The sequence below is a fragment of the Pinus tabuliformis genome, chromosome 2_2 (genome assembly GCF_031772625.1).
Source record: "Pinus tabuliformis cultivar Carrire ecotype Pingquan chromosome 2_2, CPIR1, whole genome shotgun sequence".
NCBI classification, from domain to species: Eukaryota; Viridiplantae; Streptophyta; class Pinopsida; order Pinales; family Pinaceae; genus Pinus; species Pinus tabuliformis.
The window spans coordinates 870240059-870258447 of NC_142300.1; the positions used below are offsets into that span (position 1 = coordinate 870240059).

General features: G+C 40.9%; 1 protein-coding gene across 1 annotated transcript in view; it reads right to left on the reverse strand.

The window, feature by feature from the left end:
* Positions 1-18389, reverse strand: part of LOC149195750 (serine/arginine-rich splicing factor SR45a-like) — a 61757-nt gene that overhangs the window by 22083 nt on the left and 21285 nt on the right. The gene's annotated exons all lie outside the window — the stretch shown is intronic.

Here is an 18389-nt window from a genome sequence, read left to right on the forward strand (position 1 = left end):
TTACAGAATGCATTCAATCATCTCTATGGTAGGGATAGTTCTCACTGGCAAGGAGAACTATCCTGAATGGTCCCGGTTGATAAAACACACCCTCATCTTCAATGAGTTGTGGAAGGGAGTGTGTGTCGGAGAAGGAGACAATGACCCAGTACAGCCTACATCAGACAAAGAGCTCGTCATTTGGGATAACAAGAACAGCAAAGCATATGCATTAATCGCAGCATCTGTAAATGAAGAAGTAAGTCGCCATATTTCATCATATTCAACTGCCTTTGAAGCTTTACAAAAGCTCAAAGAACTCTATGACTCACATTCTGCACTTGAAGTTGTTTAGCTCATGATTAAACTCTTCACTCTTGAACTGAAAAATAATCATCCTCTTGCTCTTGCATCTGAAGTTAAATCCATAATGCATGATATCAAATCCACTAAAGTTGAGCTGGATATCCCTCTTATTGCTTTTCTCAAGGCACTCTATCCTACTTACTCCAATTATATTGAGTCTTTACAAGCAAATGGAAATCTTAAAGATATAACCTTTGACTCTCTTGTGAAAAAGTTTGCTGAAAGAGAGAAAGCCTTGGAAAGAAGACAGTCTCTGAATCTTCTGAAGAGACTGTTTGCCTTGCTCATAAAGAAAAGCATCCTGCTCAAGATTCTACAAGAGGAAGAGGTGGACAAAGAGGAAGAGGAAGATACTTCAGAGGCAGGGGGGGCAGACATTCTCAAGGAGAAAAAGCAGATCTGCATTGCATTCGCTGCAAACGAAATGGATCACATGATGCCTCTACATGCAAGCTACCATGGGACAAAATTGAGCAGAAAAGAAACCAGCAGAAAGGTAAAATCGGTGATACAGACAAAGGTAAAGCACCTGAATCCGCTCACTATATTGAGGCACAATGTAACATTGGAGTAAATGAAGATCTGTTTAATGCTTCACTTGCTTCTTCGAAAAATGATTGGTTGCTTGATTCAAGAGCAACCTGTCATATGACTCATAGGAAAGATTTTTTTGAAGATTTCACTGACAATGTTGATGGAGCAGTATACTTTGCAGTTCAGTCAAAAATCAAGCCATCAGGGCTTGGCACAATCAGGCTTAAATTGTTTGGTCTTCCAGACTTTCTTCTGAACCATGTTCTATATCTCCCACAGCTCAAGAGAAACTTGCTGTCCCTGGTCCACATCCGCCAGCAAGGTCACTCCATTCATATGTTTGATAGCAAGCTTGAGGTAAGAAAAGCATCTGACCACTCACTTGTCATGAGGGGAATAGAAGAAGAAAGGCTTCTCAAACTGCAAGGAACCTCTGCTCATGCACAACATTTCTCATATATTTCTCATCATGAAGAAGGTACACTTCCATCAAGTTTATTATGGCATGCTAGATTTGGACATTTAAACTATGACAGTCTCCGCTTATTGAAGAAAAATGGTGTCGCTGGTTTGCCTACAATTCCTAGGAAACATAAGCAATGTGATGCTTGCATTCTAGGAAAGCATAGCAAACAGTCTTTTCATGATTCACATTCAAGAGCACATAGGAAGCTTGAACTCATTCATTCAGATTTATGTGGTCCAATGCCTGTTCCTTCTGCAAATGGAAATAAATATATCATGACATTTATTGATGATTACACCAGAATGTGTTGGGTTTATTTATTGAAGAACAAATCTGATGCTTTTCAAACATTCAAGAATTTTCATAAATGGATTGAAAATGATGCACAATCTCATATTGGGTCTATTCGCACTAATAATGGAAAAGAATATACATCAAATGAATTTGAACACTATCTTCGCCGACATGGGATTAAACATCAAACAACTATACCTTATAATCCCCAACAGAATGGTGTAGCAGAAAGAATGAATAGAACAATTTTGAATATGGTACGATCCATGCTTTTCTTCAAAAATGTAAAGATAATGTTTTGGGTTGATGATGTTCTATGTGCTGCATATATAAAGAATAGATGTCCATCTAATGCTATAAGAAACAAGACTCCTTATGAATTGTGGTATGGACATGTTCCTTCGGTAAAACATCTCAGGATCTTTGGTTCCACCTGTTATGCTTTGATACCAAAGGTACATAGAAACAAACTTGGTGCTAGAAGTCGTAAGTGTATCTTCCTCGGGTATTCAAACACATCTAAAGCATACCGCCTCTATGATGAAGTAAATAAAAAGTTTGTTTTATCTAGAGATGTCATTTTTCTCGAATCATCCAAATCTGACAATGTTGTTGAGTGGCAACTTGATCGCTTGGATAGATTCGCAAAAACAAAATCATTTCAAGAATTTGATAATCAGATTCCACATCTTGAAGGGGGGATTCCTATACTAGAACAACATGTGGAATCTTCCTCTGAAGAACAAGCTCCCCTGCATGAAACTCCAACAACGAATGATGCTTTAAGTGATGTAATTGATAGAATTGGGAGACTCAATCTTGATTCAGTCCCAACTCAATCAACAGAGCAGCCTGGACCATCTCAGAAAGGTCCCCAAAGTGGCTGACAAAGACACTTGAAAGTGTTCATCCTGATGAAATTGGAAAAACAGGAACCATAAATACAAACCGACAAGATGGAGGTGATGTAGATGACTCTAATTCACCTGTTGATATGGATGTTACTTACGATTGTGAATTGAACTTGTCTACAAATTTTGAACCAACTTCCTTCAAAGAAGCTGCTTCTCATGATGAATGGAAAGAAGCGATGCAAAAGGAGTATGATGCCCTCATAAAGAATGGCACTTGGAAGCTGGTTGATCCTCCATTTGGAACCAAACCAATTGGCTGCAAGTGGGTCTACAAGAACAAATACAAAGCTGATGGCTCACTTGACAAGCACAAAGCTAGGCTTGTGGCAAAAGGTTTTGCACAGAAGGAAGGGGTCGATTATGAGGAAACTTTTGCCCCCACAGCAAAATGGGCCACCATCCGGACACTCTTTGCACTAGCTGCTCAGAACGGTTGGAAAGTCCATCAAATGGATGTAAAAACTGCATTCTTGAATGGAGATCTAAAAGAGAATGTTTTTATGTCCCAGCCTGAAGGATTTGCTATGAAAGGACATGAACATAAAGTATGCAAACTTGTGAAGTCCTTGTACGGCCTCAAACAAGCACCACGAGCCTGGTATGAAAAACTAACAGAGCATCTTCTGATTGATGCAACTTTATTTATCAAGAAATTTGGCAAAACAGTTGTATATCTTGTGGTATATGTAGATGATCTTTTAATGACAGGGAACAATGAAAGCTATATTGCATCCATAAAGAAAGAATTAGGAAAAAGTTTTGAAATGACTGATTTGGGCTATGTTCATTATTATCTTGGCATTGAAATAACCCAACATCCAAAATCCATATTTCTTTCTCAAAAGAAATACATTGGAGATTTGTTAAACAGATTTGGCATGACAGAGTGCAATCCTCTTTCTACTCCAATGGAACAAAACTTAAAGCTCACATCTATTGAAGGAAAGGAATTTGAGGATGCAACAAAGTATAGACAGCTTATAGGAAGTCTCATCTACCTCACTACTACCAGACCAGACATTTCATTTGTTGTTGGAATCCTCTCCAAGTTTATGCAAAAGCCTTGTGAGGGACATTGGTCTGCTGCAAAAAGAGTTCTAAGGTACTTGAAGGGAACTCAAGACCTTGGAATCAAGTATACACAGGTGGATGACTTCAGCTTGATTGGATACTCTGATTCAGACTTCGATGGAGACAAAGAAACTGGAGTATCTACTTCAGGATATGCTATGAGTCTTGGATCAGGAGCTGTCTCTTGGAGATCACGCAAACAATCAGTTCCAGCAGATTCCACAACAGAAGCAGAATACGTGGCAGCAGCTGAAGCAACGAAAGAAATTGTGTGGCTCAGGAAAATTCTTGAAGATTTGCAGGTAAAACAAGTACAATCAACTCCACTCATGATTGACAACACCTCTGCAATAAAGTTGGCCAAGAACCCAAAGGTCCATGATCGTACTAAGCACATCAATACTAAATATCATCTGATCCGACATCATGTTGAGGCCAAAATAATCCATCTCCGTCATTGTTCCACAAATGAGCAAATTGCAGACATCTTCACCAAAGCGCTTGGAAGAGAAAAGCTTGAAAGATTCAGAACGATGCTTGGACTCACCAACATCCCTTCAGATTAAGGGGGGGAATTGTTGACACCTAATCCTCAATGGTTGGGTGTACCCGGAATGTGAACAGTCATCAAGTAGATGAACTGATCAGTCACATTCATGTATATAAACAATAGTTACCTAATGCAATAAATCAATCAGTTTTCTTCTGCCAAGTCTGGAGTTAACCTGGCCTGACAACATTCTTCAACACTCCCTCTTAAGTAGAGAGGTATTCATACTTACATATACAAGTACATCGAAGATCTCAAAACACATGAACCATGAAGAGTTTAGGCACTTACGGTGCCACTAGATTCCTAACCGAGACAATCTATCAAGGTGGGACTAAGATGGACTAAAACTATCAGCCAGTCTAGGTACCATCAAGATTACTTGCTAACCATCAACCTAGGGATCTAGGTGTGTATCCAAGGTCAGAGCTCCATGACCAACACCACCCTACCTACAACTTTGGGATCTAGACATCAACACATATGCCGACCAGATGTCCTCCCAAGCATTTTACACACTCAATGCCTCAACAAATCTCTCTAAACTCAAGCATGTTTTTAAAAAAAACTTTGAGAGATTTACTTTAACAGTCACAACCCCAATTAGTAACAACTTTTCAAATACTCGTGAGTAATCACAAACCTTCAGAGTCTTCTGACTTCTTGATGTTGCCTCACAATTCATCATAGTAGGACTTCAAGGATTCCCAAACAAATTTTGACAAAGGTTTCCTCAATCATTGTTAAAATTGGCAACTAGGGCCAAACTCCATGTTGGTCATCTTATTAATGGAAGCTGATATTTTTCTTGGATCCCTCTCATCGAGAGGTGTAGGATTGATCTAAAGATCATCCGATTCCGATAAGTATTCATGGAGATATGAATTTATTTGTGTTGTGGGACAATTCATCATGGTCAGCTAGCAACCAAATAAACCCCACTTGTGCTCAACGTTTTAGTATAAATAGAGGTGGCCTTCAAGTCATTTCAACACACTTGGTATCTCTTCCTCTCTACTTGTCTTTGGGTTTTAGTAGGAGGAGAGATCCTAAGGGATAATGCTGCTCTAATCCAGATGGCAGAAGTCGGAATGGCCGGGAAAAGCCGGAACTGCCAAGAAAAGCCGGAACTGCCGAAACTACAGGGAACTGTTGGGAAAGGCCGGAACTGCCGGAATTGCCGGGAAAAGTCGGAATTGCCGAACTACCGGAAATAGCTGAAATTGTTGACACTGCCGGAACTGCCAGGAATAGCCGGAACTATCGGAACTGACGGGAATAGCCGAAACCACCGGGAACAACCGGAACTGCCGGAACAGCCGAGAAAACTGACGCAAAGGGCAAAAGCCGAAACTGCCGGGAAGTGTCGAACTAGCATGCAACAGCAAGCATGCAAAGGACAACAAGCATGCTAGTGACAACAAGCAAGCAAGATGCAGCCAGCGATAGGTCAGTATGGCAACATGGTGCAGCAATGGCACATAATGCAGTACAGTGATGGGTACAGTCATGATTAATGAAGCATGATGAGATGTAGCATAGTGATGATGGGTGCAGCACGATGAGGTGCAGCATGATGACGAAATGCAGCACAACAATAGGTGAAGGAGTCACTTTGGAGAAACAATTGAAGCAGCATGTCTTCAACTGATCTCATATATCATCTTCTTAGAGATGATCTATGCTCTTATCTAGATAAGTCAAAGTGTTGACTTCAGATGTAAACATACTATCTCTCTCTCTCTCTCTCTCTCTCTCTCTCTGTTGAACTATTGAAGAACATATAAGAAGAATTGATCAAGGGTTTCCCCACATTGGGGTTTGTCCCTGGCTAGCGCCACATCTTGTGTCCTCTTGTCTTGGCTTGTCTTCTGCGATTTATGTTTATGTTCTATCTGCAATTTACTTTAACGCTGATGTGATTGCTAATCTGGAAAAGATATTGAGCTAACTATGAAAATTGAAATAAATTGCTCTAAGCATAGAACATACCTAAAATTAACATGGTATCAGAGCTGAGGTGAAGACAATGCCCAAGCAAGAGTGAAAGAGCAATCACCAAAGACAGTTGGGAAAGGACAAAAGGATCAGTGGATTCCTCATCCCTCTTCAAATTCACCGAGGGTGAAGTCGAAGAAGAGAATATTATCAAAATAGAGTAGCAAAAGTTTTTGATGGCCTACCTAAAGATCACTTCATTGGGAAGTCCGGATCTAAGGGTGGAAGGAAAGGCAGATGCCTTAGTTGCAATAAGTTCGGCCATTATGCGAAGGAGTGCCCGAATGGCAGAGACACATCTCTTGATGAAGATAAAAATCATTCCAGGGACATCTTCAATGATCAAAGGAATGATCGGTAATGCAGGTCATCAAGGAAATGGCAAAATCTTCAAAGAAAGCAAGGAACCCCAAGCATGAAGAATCAAATGTTGTTTTTGATAAGATAAAGAAGCATTATCTTGTATTGGCCATCTCCTTCAGATTCTTTGGGAATCTGGCTTATTGATTGTAGTGCTTCAAGGCACTTCATCGGATAGAAGGGTGCACTCTCTAATTTGGTAGAGATGGAAACAATCATGGGATTATACTTGGAGCCGATGCCACCTATCCCGGAAAGGGTGTAGGGAATGTTACCCCTCAATTGAATGAGGGTAACTCGATTCATTTACAGAATCTCTTTTATGTACCTGATCGCAAGAAGAACCTGGTGCCCATTTTAGCAATGGAAGTCAAAGGTTACGAGGTGGCACTCATCGATGGAAAGGTACGTGTTTGAAAATAGAATTTTCAAAGATGTTTTTGAGTTCAGGGTTGTATCAAGTTGCAGGAAGTCCACTGGGGACCATGTCCATTGACACATAGCACTGGAGGTTTGTGAGTCAGATGGTGACAAGGATGCCTGAATTCAAAAAGAGCATGAAAGTACATGTCTAAGATGTACCGAAGGAAAAGGGGACCATTCCCCTCATGTAGCAGGTCCACAGGTTTGGAACAACCCGAGGGGTTTGAGATTGATGATCAAGAAACTCACGTATGCAGGTGGAAGAAAGCCCTCTATGGCTTGAAGCAAAACTCACCGGGCATAGTATCAGATGATTGATAGTTGTGTGTAGTATCAGATGATTGATAGTTGTCAGATGAAGCTAAGATTCACTAAGAGTGAAGCCGATCCAAACCATTGTTTGAAGCTTGTGGATGATAGACCTCTCATACCAGCACCTTATGAGGACGACCTATTTTTGATAGGTGCAGACCCTCTCATTTGCAGAAGTAAGAGGGAGTTGGATTCCGGATGTGGAATGATAAACTGCAAACCTATGACCACCTCGAGGATCTTAACTTTCAGAAGTTATATGGTAGTGATGTCGGACCATATTTGGGAAATGCCTCTGAGTTTCATAAACTCATTCGTGTTGATGTTCTTGGTGAACTTCTGTCTGGATATATGTTTTGCAGTTAGCATGGTGAGCTCATATTTGGTTGAGCCTCACTAGATTGGTGCCAAGAATCTTCTAAGATATCTTCGGGGCACAATCTCATGGATTGAGATACACTGCCGAAAATATGAAACTGCATGATTATTCGAATGCTGACTGGGCAGGCAGTGTGGAGGATCACTAGAGCACCTCTCAGTGCTGGTTCTCTTTGGATTCTGCTTTGATATCATGGATGAGCAGGAAGCAGAATTCGGTTGCTATAAGCACTGTCGAGACTGAATACATAGCTACGAGCATGATCTCGTGTGAAGTTGCATGGTTGCAGAAGCTCTTAAGTGAGTTGTTTGTACACATGATGAATACCACTATGATTCTCTGTGACAACCAGAGGGGGAATTCGATTATTGAGGAATCCCATATTCGATGATTGCTCCAGCAGATAAACATCAGATATTGCCTTATCTGGGATAAGGTAAGTCGATGAGCGAGGAGGCTCCATCGCATTGAGATTGATGTACAGGTCGCAGACATTTTGTCAAAGCCTCGGGGAAAGGTCAAATTTGTGACTTTCCCAAACGACTTGGAGTCGTTTAGAGACCTTCTTATAAGGGTCCTACATGTTGTATGCATTGAGCTCTAGGAGCTCTGGGGGGCTTGGGGTACTTACTGGAGCAACATACAACCACAGGGCGACTCATCCTCCCCTAGTGGTGCGCTATGTACAAGATGACAGGTTCAACCTTCCCCTGTGATACCCCGTGGCGACTGTGGAACAAGATGATTAGTTCTCCTGTGGGTCGGGATGATTAGTTCTCCCGTGTCAACTGTGGAAAAGGATGATTAGTTCTCCTATGGGTCGGGATGATTAGTTCTCCCGTGGCAACTGTGGAACAGGATGATTAGTTCTCCAGTGGGCCAACATGATTAGTTCTCACGTGGCAACTATGGAATGGGATGATTAGTTCCCATGTGGGCCGGGATGATTAGTTCTCCCGTGGTGACTATGCGCCAGGATGATTCGTTCTCCCGTAGCAACTATGGGGTAGGATGATTAGTTCTCCTGTCAAGGCATCCTACCCATGCAGTCTGGGACTCATGGGAAGTACCTCTCATCTGATCAATGAGCAGGGAAATGGGGTTAGGGACCATAGTAGTAGTATCGATGGACGCATTGATGTATCTACCGTACTCCCTATGCTAGGATGACCTCCATTGATCTGGGATCAATGAAACTGATCTGGGATTAGTATGAGTGGTTTGAGACACTCTCTTGTGATATTGATCTTGGATCAATAAAACTAACTTCGGACCAGTAAGAGTGATGTGACACACTCTCTTCAAATGAAACTGACTTCGGGTCAGTAGAGAATGGTATGAGACATTCTCGATCAATTCTTCTTCTTCATGGTTCAGCGACGCAAAGCAGAGTAGTGTAGGGCACTAACGGCAGAGATAGTACAGTCGCACATATGGATCAGCGAATGGAGTTCTCCCTAGTTGAGAGGGAGTGTTAAAATTGGCAACTAGGGCGAAAATCCATGTGGGTCATCTTATTAATGGAAGCTGATATTTTTCTTGGATCCCTCTCATCGAGAGGTGTAGGATTGATCTAAAGATCATCCGATTCCGATAAGTATTCATGGAGATATGAATTTATTTGTGTTATGGCACAATTCGTCAAGGTCGGCCAGCAACCAAATAAACCCCACTTGTGCTGAACGTTTTAGCATAAATAGAGGTGGCCTTCAAGTCATTTCAACACACTTGGAATCTCTTCCTCTCTACTTGTCTTTGGGTTTTAGTAAGAGGAGAGATCCTAAGGGATAACGTTGCCCTAATCCAAAGAGCAGAAGCCGGAACTGCCGGGAAAAGCCAAAACTGCCGGAACTACAGGGAACTGTCGGGAATAGCCAAAACTGCCGGGAACTGTCGGAACTGCTAGGAAAATTTGGAACTGCCGAAACTGTCGGGAATAGCCGAACTGTCGGAACTGCCGAAACTGCTGGGAATAGCCGAACTGTCGGAACTGCCAGGAATAGTTGGAATTGTCGGAACTGTCGAGAATAGGCGAAACCGCTGGGAACAGTTGGAACTGCCGGGAACAGCCGAGAAAACTGACGCAGAAGGCAGAAGCCGGAACTGTCGGGAACTGTCGAACTAGCATGCAAAGGACAACAAGCAAGCAAGATGCAACCAACACATAGGTCAGTATGGAAACATGGTGTAGCAATGGCACATAATGCAGTACAGTGATGGGTACAGTCATGATTAATGAAGCATGATGAGATGCAGCATAGTGATGATGGATGCAGCATGGTGCAGCACGGTGAGGTGCAGCATGATGACAAAATGCAGCACAACGATAGGTGAAGGAGTCACCTTGGAGAATCAGTTGAAGCAGCATGTCTTCAACTGATCTCATGTATCATCTTCTTAGAGATGATCTATGCTCTTATCTAGATAAGTCAAAGTGTTGACTTCTGTTGTAAACATACTATCTCTCTCTCTCTCTGCTGAACTATTGAAGAACATATAAGAAGAATTAATCAAGGGTTTCCCCACATTGGGGTTTGTCCCTGGTTAGCGCCACATCTTGTGTCCTCTTGTCTTGGCTTTCTGCAATTTATGTTTATGTTCTATCTGCAGTTTAATTTAATGCTGATGTGATTGCTAATCTGGAAAAGATATTGAGTTAACTGTGAAAATTGAAATAAATTGCTCTAAGCATAGAACATACCTAAAATTAACAATCATTCAGCTTCCTTTCCTACTTCACATGCACCAACCAAATCCAGCTTTTCTTCTTTCAGTAGCACCTCCATATGTATTCTCCAATTTCTTCTTCAAGATATTCATCATGACTATAATATTATCTCCTTCTCAACTCAGGAGATATACTCTTTTCTAGGCTCCCTTTTAACTTAAGGAGATCAACTTCTTTTCTTTGACATTGGAGAATCTTTCATGGCTTCCATCCTTCTTGATCATCATCATTCATATAACTTCCTTCATCGTGCTTTACTTACGAATATCTTCAACATATTGAAGATTATGTACCTGCACAACTTAGATAGCAAGTACAACCAAATACCTACATATATAAGCATGAAGTTAACTATATCATAATCATATAATAAAGGAAGCATTAGACATTAGACATCAAATACCTAAACTTACTAGGGTTCACAAACAACAAGAGACACATACTTTTATATGCAAGGGTTTTGTCATAAACCCTAGATTTCATCATCAAGACTTCAAGCAACTTAATCAAGATAATAACCTTCATTATATCTAGGGCTTCAATAATTCTTCCAGAGATATGACATACCCTACTACAATGTAATGCAAACCCTAGAAGCAATTCAAACGAATATAGTTAGACTTCTACTAGGATTTAATGCAAACCCTAGATTCCATACATGAGACACTAAGCCTTAGATGTCAACAATCAAAACTAATCACAACACAATCTAAATGACCAACTTCTACCAAGGTTTTCTCATAAACCCTAGATTTCATCATCAAGACTTTGAACAACTCAATCAAGATAACAACCTTCATTATATCTAGGGCTTTAGTATTTCTTCCAGAGATATAACATACGCTACTACAATATATTGCAAACCCTTGAAGCAATTCAAACGAATATAGTTCTACAATGCATACAACAATTTTTGAATTCATATGTTAGACTTCTACTAGCATTTAATGCAAACCCTCGATTCCATACATGATATTAGAATATTCCTATTCCTATTTAGTATTTAATACTCATTCTTTTAGCTATTGCTATTTTTATTCGTTTAAGCAGTTTCTTAGATGAAACTGAGTGTTTCCATATTCTACATAGAAACTTGATGTTTCTATTATTGTAAATATCTCTGTATTATCATTGAGCTTCTTGCTCACTATGAATTAATTTGATTCGACATTCTTTTATGGTATCAGAGCGAGGTTAAGAGATTTCTTGAACAGTTATTCTCTCTGCATCCTAATCTCTTGAGTTCTTTCTTTCATTCATTTCTAAGGTCGAGCCCCCTGTAAGCCAGGTAGCCTTCACTGAGTCTTAGCCTCGGCTTTGCTCACTGTGATAAAAGCTTACAGTCGTCTATCTCGATACAGAAATGGATTCTTCTCCTGCATTATCATTTTTCTGAGGAATTAAAAGTTGAAGAAACTCTTGGATCTGGTTTAGAACAAAATTCCCTTGCTGGTATACCGATTCTGTTTGGATAATCGCTACAGCACTTTGTGGCGGTGACCGTCTCGTGGGCGCGGGATTCGTTCTCTGGCTGGCTGACTCCGCCATATTTGTTTTTACTGTTGAACTGCATCTTCCTCACATTTCCAACGCAGCATCACCAGTTTGCATCACAACCCGGAACCCCAGGAGCTGGATCGTAGTGTTATGAGCAGCAGTCTATTTGTCGTTTGAAGCCTTGTGTCGCTGGGTTGGGGGGGCTGTTTGCCTCTCAGTGACGTGCTCCAGACACTGGTCTCATTGTGGCCCTCGTATTTTCTATTGGTCAATCGTAGCAGAGACGTCAAAATTTGAGACGACGGCATTCTCCGACAGTTGGTAGCAGAGACGTGAAAATTTGAGACGACGGCATTCTCCGACAGTGGAACCACAAAACGACGGCAGCGTGGGTTTATCAAAACGACGGCTCACGTGACGGCATTCTCCGACCGAAAGACTCGAACATCCACCAAGTATTTTCGTTGATATGACAACAAAGACAATCGTGGACGGCTCACGTGGTTTCACTTTTTCAGTCTATGTATTTTTTTTCGCTTCAAATCAGCTTTAATTTTATAAAGATGCATGCGACCTCTTGTCATGTTTTTGGTCTGGTGCACTGATACAGATCTGAGGCATGGTGTTGATTGACATTTGCACATATTCTTTCCTAGAACAGAATGTGGAGAATTCGAGCCTGAGACAGCGTTTTTGTGAAAAATTCAGGACTGTCTAAACTCTTATCTAGCAAAGACCTGAGTTAATTTTTGTGCATTGTTCAAGCCTACTTCTTTCAAGGCAGAATTTGTTAAGGTTCTGTGTCAGTCTCATACAGTCATCTTGATATTTTCTTGGAATTTATTTGCGGCTCCTTCATTTGAAAAGGCATCACCTGAAAGAAAGGTACAGCTACAGCAGTGGAACCTGCTCTATTGCTACATTTTCTAGACTGTGGAGATATATTTTTGCTGGGTATATTTTTTTAAAAACCTGTCTAGCAGAACAAAGTCTGTTTTGATTTGCACCAGGATAAGCAGGCAGCTACATTTTTTTTGTGTGTCAGACTTCTGTATTGTCTTTGGGAAAATGGCCACGCTCACCAATATGATGTTAGAAGGAAATCAACGCTTTAATGGCAGCAACTATAACATTTGGAAACAAAGAATGTTGACCATTTTTGAATACAAGCGTCTTGATCAGCTCATTTTGGGCAAAGAGCTTTGTCCCGGTACAGCTGGTACCGATCAAGATAAATTTGATGATCGAAATCGAGAGGCTGTTATGCTTCTCAAGCTCTCTGTCGCTGATTAGCAGTTACCACAGATTCCTTCTGGCAAGACAGCTGCCGAAATCTGGCAACAGTTGAAAGAACTGCACGAGACATCTGACAAAAGCAAAGCTTTTTTTCTCAAAAATCAGTTGTTCTCCATCATGATGGACGAACATATGTCTTTACAGGAACATCTCAACAAAATTAAAGACATTCGAGATCAGCTCGAAGCCATTGGTCGGACCATGGAGGAAGAAGATATGGTAGTCATTACTTTGAAAAGTCTACCGAAATCTTATGAACACTTCATAGAAACACTCAACATTACCACCACAAATGTTGATCTGAAGTTTCCAGAGTTATGTACCAAACTTCTGCAGCAGGATCGGTGGAAACAGCAGTTTGGTAATGGTGCTTCATCAGTGTCCTCGGAAAATGCATTTGCTGCAAAATATCAGTCCTCTCAGTCCTTTCAGCAGAAAGGTTCTTCTCAGTCTTTTGATCTTGCTAGGAAGAAAAGTGTGCAGTGTAATTACTGTCACAGGTTCGGTCACATGAAGAAAGATTGCCGACAGAGGATTGCTTCTGAACAGAAGAAACAAGGAGGGCCACATCAGACAGCAGCAGAACGTTCTGAGCAGACAGATTCTGCCTTTTACGCCTTTATGGCTAAAAGGTCTTCAGATCATGTTCCTTCCTCTGCATGGTACATTGATTCTGGTGCATCACGCCATTTCTCTCACAGGCGTGACTGGTTTATTGACTTCTCACCTTTCAGTGATTCCGTGGTATTTGGCGGAGGTGAAAAGTACACAGTAGCTGGCAGAGGTACAGTTCAAATTCAGTCTGGTGGGCGCACACTCATATTTCTGAATGTATACTATGTTCCTGGTATGGAAATTAATCTGCTATCTGTGAGCCAGATTATGAAGAATTCTCCTCAGCTTGATGTTGTGTTCAGTGCACACAAGTGCTCCATTATTGACAGGGAGACTAGTCTAACAATTGTTGTTGGCCTAGAGGACCATGGTCTATACAGACTACTTGACACCGGTGACTCTCCAGAAGTGGCTCTAGCAGCACGTGTCTCTCCCATCAGCACTCTATGGCATCAGCGATATGGGCATCTAAATATGCAGTATCTCTCTCAGCTCTCTCGGGAGGGACTTGTGTCAGGATTACCTGATATTCAAACTCAGCAGTTGGGGGTATGCAGCGCCTGTCAAGCGGGAAAGCAACATCGGTCTTCATTCAAAGATGGAGAATCTTGGCGCGCATCTAAGGTACTTCAGTTACTTCATGCTGATATTTGTGGTCCTATGAATACAGCTTCTATCACTGCTTGCAAATATTTTTTACTTATTGTAGATGATTTCAGTAGAAAGATGTGGGTGTATTTTCTAAAAAATAAATCTGATGCTCTTAGTACCTTTCAGAAGTTTAAAACCTTAGTTGAAAAAGAATTTGGTTGTAACAACCCTTAGGACCGACAATGGGGGGGAATTTTGTTCCTCAGCTTTTGCCAACTTCTGTGATATTCATGGCATCAAACGTCAATTAACCACACCTTACACTCCTCAGCAGAACAGTGTTGTCGAGCGTCGCAACCGCACGGTTGTTGAAATGGCTCGTTCCATGTTACAACACAGGAGTGTTCCAAACAAATTCTGGGCTGAAGCAGTATTTACTGTTGTTTATCTTCTTAACCGATCACCTACTCAGGTTGTTAAAGGGAAGACTCCTGAAGAGGTTTGGTCTGGCCGTAAGCCTAAGATCAGTCACCTCAAAGTATTTGTCTCAGTTGCATATGTTTGGATTCCACCTGCTAAGCGCTCTAAGTTGGATTCCAAAAGCCAGAAACTCATGATGACAGGTTACAGTGATCATCACAAGGCCTATAGGCTGATAGATATAGCCATCGGTCGTCTTAGCTTCAGTCGGGATGTAGTATTTGATGAAGACAGAGGATTTTTTCAGTCTTCTTCTTCTAAGCAGTGTTCTGAGGATCAGCCTCACAGTGTTCTTCTTCCGGTCGGTCCACCTGATGGGAGGGATGATGTAGCATCAGTATTTGATAATACTCTATCTGAGCTTCCTCCAGAAAATAACCCTCCTCTTGCTGCTCCTATTGAGTCTTCTTCATCTCCTCCTGATATTGGTTCCTCTACTCTTCGGCCTAAATGGTGGGCTAAAACCATTGGTGATCTCCGGGATGATGAGCTTCTTGAAGGTAGAACTTCTAGACATAAGAACAAACAACAGTCTACAGTCAATTTTGCTCTTATGGCTAACCTTCACAGTATTTTTGAGCCTCAAACCTATTCAGAGGCTAAGGGTACATCTGAGTGGGAACAGGCTATGGAAGCCGAATTTCAGAGTCTTCAGAAGAATCACACATGGACACTTTCTGATCTTCCTGCAGGGAAAAAGCCCATAGGCTGCAAATGGGTGTATAAAGTGAAATACAAAGTTGATGGAACCATAGACAAGTATAAAGCTCGTCTTGTGGCTCGAGGGTTCTCACAGAAGGAAGGCATCGACTATGAAGAGACTTTTGCTCCTACAGCCAAGATGAGTACCATAAGGCTTGTCCTTGCCCTAGCAGCTCAGTTCAATTGGAAAGTTCATCAGATGGATGTAAAGAGTGCTTTCCTAAATGGTGATCTCCAAGAAGAAGTCTACATGACGCAGCCTTCAGGATTCAAGGTTGCTGGTCAAGAACAGAAAGTGTGTCGATTAGCTAAAGCCATTTATGGCTTGAAGCAAGCTCCTCGGGCTTGGTACATGAAAATTGATCAGTACCTGACAGATCAGGGTTTTCAGCGGAGCCCATCTGATGCAAACCTGTATATCAAGCATACTGCTGATGATATCTTGCTTGTGGTTGTCTATGTGGATGACCTTATCATTACTGGCAACTCTGCACATTTGATCCATGGGATCAAACAAGATTTATGCAGAACTTTTGAGATGACAGACTTGGGACTTCTTCATTACTGTTTGGGGGTTGAAGTTTGGCAGACTGAAAATCATATTTTTCTCTCTCAGTCCAAGTATGCAAAAAATCTTGTGGACAGGTTCAGAATGCAAGATTGCAAACCAGCCACGACTCCTATGCAACCAGGGCTCAAACTTTCATCGCAGTCCTCCTCTCCCCTTGTGGATGAAACTTTATTCAGGCAACTAGTGGGCAGTCTCATCTATCTTACTGCCACCAGACCTGACATCAGTTTTGCAGTAAGCTATATCTCCTGCTTTATGTCAGCTCCTAAAGCTGATCATTGGATAGCAGCAAAGTGTGTGCTACGATATGTGCATGGTACTTCTGATTATGGCCTCTTATATACTCGGAGTTCCAATCCTATTCTCAGTGGTTACACTGACTCTGACTGGGCCGGTTCGGTTGATGACCGTAAATCTACAGCTGGGTATGTGTTTAGTCTAGGATCTGGTGCTGTTACTTGGACTAGTAAGAAGCAACAGGCAGTGGCTCTCTCCTCAACAGAAGCAGAGTATCTGGGAGCAGTTAAGGCATCCTGTGAGGCAGTTTGGCTTCGACGTATGCTTGCAGATATGCAGGTTTCCTAGACCGGGCCTACCTCTTTGTTTTGTGATAATCAGGGAGTTCTCAAACTTGCCAAAAATCCAGTCTTTCATGAAAGAACAAAGCATGTGGAAACTCATTGCCACTACATTCGCCAGCTTGTTGAAGACGGCTCAGTTCAGTTGCAATATGTTCCCACAACAGAGCAGCCCGCCGACATCTTCACCAAGCCTCTTGGTCCTGATAAATTTGTAAAATTCAGAGGGTCTATTGGTGTTGTAAATAGATTGAGTATTAAGGGAGGGTATTAGAATATTCCTATTCCTATTTAGTATTTAATACTCATTCTTTTAGCTATTGCTATTTTTATTCGTTTAAACAGTTTCTTAGATGAAACTGAGTGTTTCCATATTCTACATAGAAACTTGATGTTTCTATTATTGTAAATATCTCTGTATTATCATTGAGCTTCTTGCTCACTCTGAATTAATTTGATTCGACATTCTTTTACATGAGACACTAAACCTTAGATGTCAGCGATCATCATGACACAATCTAAATGACCAACTTCTACTAGGGTCTATAGGGAACCCTATATTTTATCATCATCACATCATATCCTAGAATATCAAACTTCCACTAGGTCTTTAGTTACAAACCCTAAAACTTATCAACAAATAGGTTAGCACAAATACATATCTAGGATAATCATGAACAAGCATATCATAACAAATAGGACAAACCCAAGATACAAATATCAATACATTTAAAGTCAGACATATAATGATCTTGATTAGACTAGGGTTTTGATCAGACAGATAAATCATATACCTAGAGATTCATTCCTAGTACATTATCTAACATTAGGGTCTTGCTTATAAACCCTATCAAACCCTAAAGATCTAGGGTTTCATAATGTAGCAAACCCTAAATTTCCAAAAACTCTAAAGGTCTAGGAACACATTACCATCCAACCCTAAAGGACTAGGGTTTCCATAACAAAACTAAGAAACCAGATATGACGTAATCATCAAAACCCAAACATCAGAAGAATAGTATCTTCTAGATTTTATCAGTAACCCTAAGTAGAATAGGGTTTATCACATTAACATTGGCATACCCTTAGGTTAGGGTTTTATAGGGAACCTACTACGATTCCACAAAACATAATGATTATTGAGGGTAGATTCAATCTAATGATTGATTTCCCAAACAAGAATCTCTATGATTCAAAGATACTAAACATAACACTTGTTAGTAATATAAAGCAGATTTCTTTTGATAAATGAACTATTGAAAATAATAATGAGAGGGGGGGTGAATCAGTATTAGCAAGCCAATAATTTTTCCATTTCCATAATCAGATTTTATATACGCTACTTCAGTTAAGGGAACTCGCGTGTACACGCAACTGTGCTTAAGAAAACAAGCGTATATCCAGCAAACTAATGATTCAGTTAACTCATCATATGTTGATCTTTAAATCTGTGCATCAATACTTTATTAAACATTAAATAGTAACCATATGTAATTAATAACAGAGTGAATCATCACACATAAGCAACACACATGAACACCAAGATTTAAGTTGGAAATCCAATGCGAGACAAAAACCTGTTTACAATCTTGTACTGGTGCAGACTCATACCAGTATGCAGGCATCCACCTGCAGAGGGCTACAACCTTCTCTCGTTCTCCAGTTTCTACTGGAAGGGAGCTACA